The following is a 12,876-nucleotide window of genomic DNA, read 5'->3' as shown; positions in this document are numbered from 1 at the left end:
CTAACACAATCTATTACAGTACAATCCCCACATAATAAATGCAATCACCGTAAACACCAAAAACAGGTAATGGAACCCAGTCCAGGTGCATCGTGGAGGGGCCCATGTGACTTGGGGTCCCATAAAAATTTTGTACAGCGCTCATATAACACCACACAATGAATATACAATAGAATCCCCAAATAAACACAATCACTAAAAATGTCAAAAAGGCCGCCTCCCTCCTCCAGGTGAGAATTAGCTCAGTGCAGCATGAAGATGATGTGATCCTCCACTCCCCTGTAGGGCTGGTATGCAAACTGCAGAGGGTCCAGCGACGGGGCCCCATGAAAAATTTCATACAGTGCTCACATAACACTAACACAATCAATACACAATGCAATACCCAAGTAATAAATACGACCATTAAAAACACCAAAAAAGTAACAGAACCCAGTCCAGGTGAGAACTAACAAACACTTTTTTCGCCCTTTAATCTGTAAATTAAGAGCAGCTTATGCACAGGCCCAGAATGGTATTTCTTAACAAATTGCCCACACATGATATTTTAACAATGATTAGTGTGTTCTAAACAAAAATAAGCACACGCATATCTTTTGATCTAGCAAAAGCACAAGGTTGCTTCATGGCTGAACTAGACTTTTAAGCAAAGAAACTTTTAGTCAGGTCAAAAATGGGCTAAAAGGTGGGAAAAAGTGGTTTAAAAATAAATAAATAAATACAAATAAAGATGAAAATCACCAAAACTATTAGTCTCCATGTGTATCTTTCATCTTTGTGACATCATATATGGATGTGAGAAACGGTCTTACTGGATATGTTTTAGAATACATGAGTATAGCAGTTGATTGTTTTGGACTAAACGGTGCCTTGGAACAATGCATGGAACATAATAATCATAAATAGTAAACACAAAAGCATGCAATCATGGTGTCATGTTGAATTACATAATAGTTGTTTCTTTTGTTGTTGTTTTTGTTGCTATGACTTACGTATGGAAAAATCATGTGATCGATAATATAAAAAATAAAATAAAATAAAAATAACTACACTCAACAAAAATATAAATGCAACACTTTTGGTTTGGCTCCCATTTTGTATGAGATGAACTCAAAGATCTAAAACTTTTTCCACATACACAATATCACCGTTTCCCTCAAATATTGTTCACAAACCAGTCTAAATCTGTGATAGTGAGCACTTCTCCTTTGCTGAGATAATCCATCCCACCTCACAGGTGTGCCATATCAAGATGCTGATTAGACGCCATGATTAGTGCACAGGTGTGCCTTAGACTGCCCACAATAAAAAGCCACTCTGAAAGGTGCAGTTTTATCACACAACACAATGCCACAGATGTCGCAAGATTTGAGGGAGCGTGCAATTGGCATGCTGACAGCAGGAATGTCAACCAGAGCTGTTGCTCGTGTATTGAATGTTCATTTCTCTACGCTAAGCCGTCTCCAAAGGCGTTTCAGAGAATTTGGCAGTACATCCAACCAGCCTCACAACCGCAGACCACGTGTAACCACACCAGCCCAGGACCTCCACATCCAGCATGTTCACCTCCAAGATTGTCTGAGACCAGCCACTCGGACAGCTGCTGAAACAATTGGTTTGCATAACCAAAGAATTTCTGCACAAACTGTCAGAAACTGTCTCAGGGAAGCTCATCTGCATGCTCGTCGTCCTCATCGGGGTCTCGACCTGACTCCAGTTCGTCGTCATAACCGACTTGAGTGGGCAAATGCTCACACTCGCTGGCGTTTGGCACGTTGGAGAGGTGTTCTCTTCATGGATGAATCCCAGTTCACACTGTCCAGGGCAGATGGCAGACAGCGTGTGTGGCGTCGTGTGGGTGAGCGGTTTTCTGATGTCAATGTTGTGGATCGAGTGGCCCATGGTGGCGGTGGGGTTATGGTATGGGCAGGCATCTGTTATGGATGAAGAACACAGGTGCATTTTATTGATGGCATTTTGAATGCACAGAGATACCGTGACGAGATCCTGAGGCCCATTGTTGTGCCATACATCCAAGAACATCACCTCATGTTGCAGCAGGATAATGCACGGCCCCATGTTGCAAGGATCTGTACACAATTCTCGGAAGCTGAAAATGTCCCAGTTCTTGCATGGCCGGCATACTCACCGGACATGTCACTCATTGAGCATGTTTGGGATGCCCTGGATCGGCGTATACGACAGCGTGTACCAGTTCCTGCCAATATCCAGCAACTTCGCACAGCCATTGAAGAGGAGTGGGGACCAACATTCCACAGGCTACAATTGACAACCTGATCAACTCTATGCGAAGGAGATGTGTTGCACTGCATGAGGCAAATCGTGGTCACACCAGATACTGACTGGTATCCCCCAATAAAACAAACTGCACCTTTCAGAGTGGCCTTTTATTGTGGACAGTCTAAGGCACACCTGTGCACTCATCGGTGTCTAATCAGCATCTTGATATGGCACACCTGTGAGGTGGGATGGATTATCTCAGCAAAGGAGAAGTGCTCACTATCACAGATTTAGACTGGTTTGTGAACAATATTTGAGGGAAATGGTGATATTGTGTATGTGGAAAAAGTTTTAGATCTTGAGTTCATCTCATACAAAATGGGAGCAAAACCAAAAGTGTTGCGTTTATATTTTTGTTGAGTGTATTTATGTTGGACCTTCCCAGGAATCAAAGCACTAAACAATACAAACTCCAACAATAAAATAATTGTATACCAATAATAAAAGTACATGACAACAATCCACAAAATTCCAACTTCGAGAGCTGATCATAAAAGGTGCGATTTATACTCAACTTGTATGTGTATATGTGCCCCCCACCACCACCACCATCGCCTTCAAGAAGCATTTTTGACAAGTGCAATTTGCATACTACAAAATTTACATTAGTGTTCAGAATAATACAACCCCTGGCAAAAATTATGGAATCACCGGCCACGGAGGATGTTCATTCTGTGTTTAATTTTGTAGAAAAAAAGCAGATAATTTCATTTCATTTATTTATTTATTTCATTCATTTAAAAGAAAAAACAGAAAAGCAGAAATAAAGCATCTCCATTACCAGAATGAAAAAGGAGCAGAGAGAAGAACAAGTCTTATTTTCTGCCCCTTTTTACAATACAATCTTTCAATATCCAGCGTCATTTTTCAACATTATTTAACAGATTGTATTTCTTTAAACTTGTCACATACCATTGACTTATTTCATAATTATGACCATTATTAAATAGATTACATCTCTGACAGGTTACATTTTTAAACTTAAAACATTTTATACATTATTAACAAATTACATTTTTTTTTTTTTACTTCCTTACAGCCCACTAACTTATTTTATAGTTTCATACTTACTTAATACATCTAGTTTAATACGTTTTTTAAATAATTTAAGCGACCTTATTCTTTAATTTCTTTGCTGAGATTGTTCCAATAATTTTACACCATTTACTGCATACTCCGTTCTTTTACTCTGGTTCTGTATCTTGGTTTTCTAAAGACTTCTATTCCTTTCAGTTTATAACTACTTACTCTTTTCTCAAACATATTTTGAATGTTTGTTGGTAAAGCATTTTTATTAGCTTGGTACACTGTTTGTAATATTTTCAAATCAACCAAATCACGAAATTTAAGTACCCTGTACTTAATGAACAATGGATTAGATGGATCTCTAAACCCTGTTGCTAATCACCCTTAAAGCCCTTTTCTGCAGAATAAACAAAGGTTGTATATAAGTTGTATATGTTGATCCCCAGATTTCTACACAATAAGTTAAATATGGGAAAATCAATGAATTATACAATGTTAATAAACCATAACTATTTAATGAATATTTTACTTTATGCAAAACAGCAATGGCTTTCGCTATTTTTCCTTTTATGTAATTTATGTGTGACTTCCATGTAAGATCTTCATCAATTATGACTCCTAAAAATTTCATTTCTTTTACCCTTTGTATATCCATTCCATCTATTTGTAATGACACGTTATTTTTTTTTGCTCTGTCATTAAACAATATGAATTTGTCTTATTAATATTTAGTGACAGTCTGTTTATATCAAACCAATGCTTAACCTTTTCCAATTCTGTTTTTATCACTTGTGCTACTTCCTGTATATCTGATCCAGAGTAAAACAGCGTTGTATCATCAGCAAATAAAATGCTACCAAGCACATTAGATACATTCACAAAATCATTGATATACAAAATAAACAGTTTGGGTCCAAGTACTGATCCTTGTGGTACTCCATAAGCAATATTACACAATTCTGATTTGATATTATTTATCTGAACAAACTGTTTTCTGTTTTCTAAGTAGCTTTTTACCCACTGATGTGCAATACCTCTTATTCCATATTGTTGTAACTTGTGAAGCAATCTTGAGTGGTCAATAACATCAAAAGCTTTTTTCAAGTCAATAAAAATACTTACAAAATAATCCTTATTTTCTATGTTGTTGATATTTTCTCTATTAATTCCATAATTGCCATAGCTGTCGAATGTTTTGTTCTGAATCCATACTGAGCATTATTAAAATATGGATGTTCTCAGTGAATTTATCAACCTTGTCACAAAAACGTTTTCCATAATTTAGAAAACTGTGGAAGCAATGATACTGGCCTGTAATTAGAGAATTTATGTTTGTCTCCATTTTATATAATGGGACTACCTTTGCAATTTTCATTTCATCTGGAAAAATCCCTGTTGACAGAGACAGATTGCAAATATAAGTAAATGGTTCAATAACAGTTTCTATTATACTTTTTACAGTCATCATGTCTAAATCTTCATGGTCAGTTGATCTTTTGCTTACAATATTTCTTATTTCATCTTTTTCCACACTGTCCAGGAAAATACTATTGACCATATTTACAAGTGTATGTAATGTATCTTCTACTATTGGTTTATTTCCCACCAGACTTGATCCTACATTTGAAAAATAATCATTAAACCCATTTGCCACTTCTTTTATGTCATATATCTCTTTATTTTCTTTGACAAAGTAATTTGGAAAAGTTGCTTTCATTCCATCACTTTCAATCACACTTTTTATAATTCCCCATGTTGCCCTCATATTATCTTTACTCTTATTTAATTGTTCACTATAATAATCTTTTTTTTGTTTCCTAATTATTGTCAATAGTTTATTTTTATATTTTTTGTATCTGTGTTCTGTTTCCTTTGTTTGCATTTTTAAAAAACACCTGTATAAATAGTTTTTCTTTGCACAAGCATTTTTTATTCCCTTTGTCAGCCATGGTTTATTTACTCTTTTCTTACTAATTTCTATTAATTTACAGTTTTTATTATATGATTTCATTAATATTTTCATAAATGAGTTATATGCTACATTAATATCACTGACATAAACTTCTTCCCAATTTTGATTTTTAAGATCATATTTTAATGCCTCTAAGGCTTTTACTGACTTGTCTCTTTTAAAGTTTATAACAGTTTTTTTCTTGTACCTATTTTATATTTAAATATTGAAAAGACTGGTAAATGATCACTAACATCTGTCATCAAGATCCCATTCCTGATAATTTCACCTGTTCTATTTGTAAATATATTGTTGATTACCGTTGCACTTTGCGATGTGATTCTGGTTGGTTTTGTTATCAAGTGGAATAACCCCAAACTATACATTGAATTCACAAAATCACTTATTCTTTGGCAACTGGAGCTCTCTATGTTAATGTTAAAGTCTCCACATATAAAAAGCAGTTTTGTTTTTAATTTGATGGAATAGCTCTATTATTCTATCTGTAAATTTCACAACACAAGTGTCTGGTGCTCTGTATACACAAGTGATTAAAATATTTTTAGATGTTTCATGTACAAGTTCCACTGTTACAATTTCTATGATGTCATCCACAGTTGTCATTTCTTCTACAATTGTACATATCAGATCTGCCTTTATGTACAGAGCAACACCACCGCCCCTTTTATCTCTTCTGTTCACAAAATACAGCTCATAATCCCTCTATTTGAACATCAGCCATGAGCATCATTAAGCCAAGATTCAGTGATTGCAACAATACTAAATCTATTTTTAAACTGATTTAAATAATCTTTATTTGCGACATTTTACAATACAAGCTTCGACTGTTTATATGTAAGAGTGACAGGGTATCTTATGCAATTTTTTCACTATTTAGCTGTTCTACCGTATAATACTCACAACCAATCGTTTTTAAGTCAAATATACTTTCATCAATATTAGTGTCTATGTCATATATTTTATCATCTATTTCCATGTTTGATCAGATTTTTTTTTGTTGGTCCAATTACCAACAGACGTCATATTTGATTGTCTATTCAGGTCTGTATTTCGTAAGGTCCTCCATGTTTTTGATTTGTATACCCTTTGTTCCTTCTTTTACTCTAATCCACACTCTACAATTCCAGACCCATGTAGCAACAATGTGCTTCTGTTTTTTTAATAGTCTTGCTTCCCTAGCAATATCTGCATTTTTTTTTGTTAAATGCTCATTTATATAGACACTTGTTCCTTTCAAATTCTTTGCCTGTCTTAATACTTCATTTTTATATTTTCTGCTTGTAAATCGTATAACAATGTTAGACAGTTTATTTTTTCTATCTTTAGTTGGAACAGTATAGCAGTCTGATATTGTGTCTTGATGGATGTCAACACCATTTTGATATAAAAAGTTTGTAACTTGCTGTTCCAATGATTGTTGTTCTTCAGGTGGTGCATTCTCCCCACTGGTTCCACCAGAATCCACCACCCTTGCATATGTCCGATGCCTTGTTTCTAGTCCAGATATTATAACATCACTAAAGTCATTTCAAATGGCAAATTTCTGGCTTTAAGAAACTCTACAACCCCTGGCAAAAATTATGGAATCACCGGCCTCGAAGGATGTTCATTCTGTTGTTTAATTTTGTAGAAAAAAAGCAGATCACAGACATGACACAAAACTAAAGTCATTTCAAATGGCAACTTTATGGCTTTAAGAAACACTATAAGAAATCAAGAAAAAAAGATTGTGGCAGTCAGTAACGGTTATGTTTTTAGACCAAGCAGAGGAAAAAAAAATATGGACTCACTCAATTCTGAGGAATAAATTATGGAATCACCCTGTAAATTTCCATCCCCAAAACTAACACCTGCATCATATCATATCTGCTCTTTGACATTGACCCTATGTTGTTGTGAAGTGTCGTAGCATGGACCACAACAGGGGGTGCAAATGAACGGACAATGACTAAACCAAAAGGTAACAATTTAATGGTGTGACACTACACAACGAAAAGACACAGAAAATATGCCCCCCGACGAGAGAGAAGCCGTACTCCACACGGCTTCCACCACCAACGGTCTGAAGAACACCGGAGCCGCCAAGTCCCGAGTCCCCAGGTGGCCTCTGTTCCCGGCTGTCGACCCTGGTACTGCTGGCAGAAAACAAAAACAGGATATGTGAGTGTGAGTCCGCACACTCAGTAATACACAGTCCAACACTGATGGGAGGGAGCACCTCCACCTCCAATCATACACTCAAGCAGCTCCTGTCAGTCACTTATCTGGAGGAGTGGGAGGCGAAGACGTCGCGGTTCCCACAACACGCCACTCCAACAAAACTGTCCCACAGGAATAAACGGCTGCAAACAGAGATCAAAACGTGGATTAATCCAAATACTGCAGAGACGGATTACCTCAGGAATGGTAGTCGATTTCTCGGCGAGGAGGTGGAGTTGCAGTCCGGCTTTTATGGTGGTGATCATGATGAACGAGTGACAGCTGGGGCAGGGGATGAATGACAGCTGTCACTTCTTCTAGGTCTGGCGCCCTCTCGTGCTTGGAGCCCGCACTCCAAGCAGGGCGCCCTCTGGTGGTGGTGGGCCAGCAGTACCCTCCCTCTTCAGCGGCCCACACAACAGGACCCCCCCCCTCAACGGGCGCCTCCTGGCGTCCGACCAGGCTTGTCCGGATGTCTTGCGTAGAAATCGGCCAGGAGGGCCGGGTCCAGGATGAAGCTCCTCTTCACCCAGGAGCGTTCCTCAGGTCCATACCCCTCCCAGTCCACCAGATATTGGAAACCCCGGCCCTTACGACGGACGTCCAGGAGCCTGCGGACTGTCCAAGCAGGCTCCCCGTCGATGAGCCGGGCAGGAGGCGGCGGTGGTCCCGGAAGTACAGAGGGGCGAGGTGTGGTGTGGCTTGAGACGGGAAACATGAAAGACGGGGTGAATCCGCAGTGAAGCCGGGAGTCGAAGCTTCACTGCGGCCGGGTTGATGATCTTGAGGATCCTAAATGGTCCGATGAATCTGTCTTTCAATTTGGGGGGGGCGGCAGACAGAGGGATGTCCTTGGTCGAAAGCCACACCTCCTGCCCAGGGTGGTATGTGGGGGCCGGAGAACGCCGGCGGTCCGCATGGGCCTTAGCCCTCGTCCGGGCCTTTACCAATGCAGAGCGGGCGGCCCGCCACACCCGGCGGCACCTCCTGAGGTGGGCCTGGACCGAGGGCACACCGACCTCTCCCTCCACCAATAGGAACAACGGGGGCTGGTACCCCAAACATGCCTCAAAAGGGGAGAGGCCGGTAGTGGGCATACTCGATCCAGGCCAGATGGTGACTCCAGGCCGCCGGATGCGCGGAGGTGACACATCGGAGGGCTTTGAGTATATTTCTTATTGTTACATGGGAAACAAGGTACCAGTAGATTCAGTAGATTCTCACAGGTCCAACAAGACCAAGCATTCATGATATGCACACTCTTAAGGCTATGAAATTGGGCTATTAGTAAAAAAACAAAGTAGAAAAGGGGGTGTTCACAATAATGGTAGCATCTCTGCTGTTGGTGCTACAAACTCAAAACTATTATGTTACAAACTGCTTTTTTAGCAATCCTGTGAATCACTAAACTAGTATTTAGTTGTATAACCACAGTTGCTCATGATTTCTTCACATCTGCGAGGCATTCATTTTGTTGGTTTGGAACCAAGATTTTGCTCGTTTACTAGTGTGCTTGGGGTTATTGTCTTGTTGAAACACCCATTTCAAGGGCATGTCCTCTTCGGCATAAGGCAACATGACCTCTTCAAGTATTCTGACATATCCCAACTGATCCATGATACCTGGTATGCGATATATAGGCCCAACACCATAGTAGGAGAAACATGCCCATATGCTTGCACCACCATGCTTCACTGTCTTCACTGTGAACTGTGGCTTGAATTCAGAGTTTGGGGGTCGTCTCACAAACTGTCTGCGGCCCTTGGACCCAAAAAGAACAATTTTACTCTCATCAGTCCACAAAATATTTCTCCATTTCTCTTTAGGGCCAGTTGATGTGTTCTTTTACAAATTGTAACCTCTTCTGCACATGTCTTTTATTTAACAGAGGGACTTTGTGGGGGATTCTAGCAAATAAATTAGCTTCACACAGGCGTCTTCTAACTGTCACAGCACTTACAGGTAACTCCAGACTGTCTTTGATCATCCTGGAGCTGATGAATGGGTGAGCCTTTACCATTCTGGTTATTCTTCTATCCATTTTTGTCCATTTTTAAAGCTTTGGAGATCATTGTAGATGAACAGCCTATAATGTTTTGCACCTGTGTATAGGTTTTCCCCTCTCCAATCAACTTTTTAATCAAACTACACTGTTCTTCTGAACAACATTTTGAACGTCCCATTTTCCTCAGGCTTTCAAAGAGAAAAGTATGTTCAACAGGTGCTGGCTTCATCCTTAAATAGGGGACACCTGATTCACACCTGTTTGTTCCACAAAATTGACAAACTCACTGACTGAATGCCACACTACTGTTATTGTGAACACCCTCTTTTTTACTTTTTTTTTTTTACTAATAGCCCAATTTCATAGCCTTAAGAGTGTGCATATCATGAATTCTTGGTCTTGTTGGATTTGTGAGAATCTACTGAATCTACTGGTACCTTGTTTCCCATGTAACAATAAGAAATATACTCAAAACCTGGATTAATCTTTTTAGTCACATAGCACTACTATTATTCTGAACACTACTGTAAGTATTATTAACTATATATTGGATTTTCCTAGTAACCAAGGCACTAAATAAGCTAAGGTTGGTAAGAAGCTACAATTACATCAATTTCATTCAATGTTTTCTGCGTTACTTGGTTTCAGCAGAGGTTTTATGAATGGATTCTTCATTTTAAAGCATCTATTTAACTTCCTTTCACATTAACACCTACAACAGTGAATCCTTTTGTACTTGGACTCTGTGAACCCTCAGACGAAGGCCATGCTGTACCTCTCAGGATCGGTGCTGGTGCATCAGCGACTACACGAGGCGTTCTTTATTTAGTTATATTGAATAGAGCTGACTTCTCCATACACGTCCTGTCACTTGTGCTATCTACGTACCCCTGCAGGGCCAAATCCAAAGTGAAATCCCACATGGAGCCCTGTCGTCTTGTCTTCAATCCTTTTGGCAGAATCTCCACTTTCTTTGGCGATATTACGGTTGTGCTATATGTCTCCCTTTCAACCTCTTTGCCCTACATTCCCCATTTTTGACTGACTCTTATTCTCGTATAGAAGTACGGCTTTGAGCCGTGCACACAGTGCACATACTCTCAATCAGTTCACTTTAAACAAACTGTACGGTAAATACGCTAATATTCCACCTGAATTTAAAAAAAACATTCCTGCAGTGTTTCTAAACTGAACAAAGATGAATTCTAAAAAGTTAAACATCTGTCAAAATCAAAAACTTGCAATAATGGTGTAGATTTTTAAGTGTTTGTTACCTCCGCGAACGAAGTTGGGCGGAGTGATGTTTTCACCCCTGTTTGTTTGTTTGTTTGTTTGTTTGTGAACAGCCTGTAAACCACAATTGTTCATAATTGTTATGAAATTTTTACTGAAGATTCATATCCCTGATAGGCAAGAACTGATTGAGTTTTCAAGGTCAAAGTCAGAAAAGAAATCTAGGAAAACATTCATAACTCTTTCAAAAATGACTGAATTTCTTTCATATCTGAAAGTGCTATGTAGGATGGTGTCCTTTATTGACTGACAAAGTTTGATCCAGGTCTGATCTGAATAACAGAATTTGTGACCATTTAACTTTGAAAACCCCATTTACTGTATATTTTACATTGTACATTGGCGTTGGTAGAGGTCTACAATCTCAGAGTGTACTTTCCCTTTGTTTGTTTGTTTTGTAGAGATAGTGGAATCGTTTGTGATCCAGGAACATCTGAGTAAATGATGGAGATAATCTCCATCATTCTTTCCAAGTGACAGAGAGAGACAACTTTGACAAATTAACTTCTATTTCCAATTGCATTCCTGTGATCCAATAAAAAAAATATATCAAATACAGTATTATGATGAGTAAACATCCTTGGGTTTTGGAAGCACTGAGCAAATTGTCTGGTGTTTCAGACCTGTATAAACTGGTTTCATACTGCTTACAAAATATTGTGTAATGACAGACATTATATCCACTGAGTGTTCAGTGTGCCTGTATACACAAGTCCACTTTAACATCCTACCAAGTCCTCATTTTCATTGTGATTTCATTCGTTATTTTTGTACAGAGACCGTATTTTCTGGAGTAAAGCTCTTTTTTCTTTTTTTTTTTTTTTACTAGTTTGGGAGGGCCTGCAACATGTGACTAACACACAAACACCCACACACACACACACACACACACACAACCACACACACACACACACACACACACACACACACACACACACACACACACACACCACACACACACACACACACACACACACACACACAGTAGTGTTCAGAATAATAGTAGTGCTATGTGACTAAAAAGATTAATTCAGGTTTTGAGTATATTTCTTATTGTTACATGGGAAACAAGGTACCAGTAGATTCAGTAGATTCTCACAAATCCAACAAGACCAAGCATTCATGATATGCACACTCTTAAGGCTATGAAATTGGGCTATTAGTAAAAAAAAAAAGTAGAAAAGGGGGTGTTCACAATAATAGTAGTGTGGCATTCAGTCAGTGAGTTTGTCAATTTTGTGGAACAAACAGGTGTGAATCAGGTGTCCCCTATTTAAGGATGAAGCCAGCACCTGTTGAACATACTTTTCTCTTTGAAAGCCTGAGGAAAATGGGACGTTCAAGACATTGTTCAGAAGAACAGCGTAGTTTGATTAAAAAGTTGATTGGAGAGGGGAAAACCTATACGCAGATGCAAAAAATTATAGGCTGTTCATCTACAATGATCTCCAATGCTTTAAAACGGACAAAAAACCAGAGATGCATGGAAGAAAATGGAAAACAACCATCAAAATGGATAGAACAATAACCAGAATGGTAAAGGCTCACCCATTGATCAGCTCCAGGATGATCAAAGACAGTCTGGAGTTACCTGTAAGTGCTGTGACAGTTAGAAGACGCCTGTGTGAAGCTAATTTATTTGCAAGAATCCCCTGCAAAGTCCCTCTGTTAAATAAAAGACATGTGCAGAAGAGGTTACAATTTGCCAAAGAACACATCAACTGGCCTAAAGAGAAATGGGGGAATATTTTGTGGACTGATGAGAGTAAAATTGTTCTTTTTGGGTCCAAGGGCCGCAGACAGTTTGTGAGATGACCCCCAAACTCTGAATTCAAGCCACAGTTCACAGTGAAGACAGTGAAGCATGGTGGTGCAAGCATCATGATATGGGCATGTTTCTCCTACTATGGTGTTGGGCCTATATATCACATACCAGGTATCATGGATCAGTTTGGATATGTCAAAATACTTGAAGAGATCATGTTGCCTTATGCTGAAGAGGACATGACCTTGAAATGGGTGTTTCAACAAGACAATGACCCCAAGCACACTAGTAAATGAGTAAAATCTTGGTTCCAAA

Source organism: Thalassophryne amazonica, chromosome 12, assembly GCF_902500255.1.
Source record: "Thalassophryne amazonica chromosome 12, fThaAma1.1, whole genome shotgun sequence".
Lineage (NCBI taxonomy): Eukaryota > Metazoa > Chordata > Actinopteri > Batrachoidiformes > Batrachoididae > Thalassophryne > Thalassophryne amazonica.
This window is presented reverse-complemented; position numbering follows the sequence as displayed.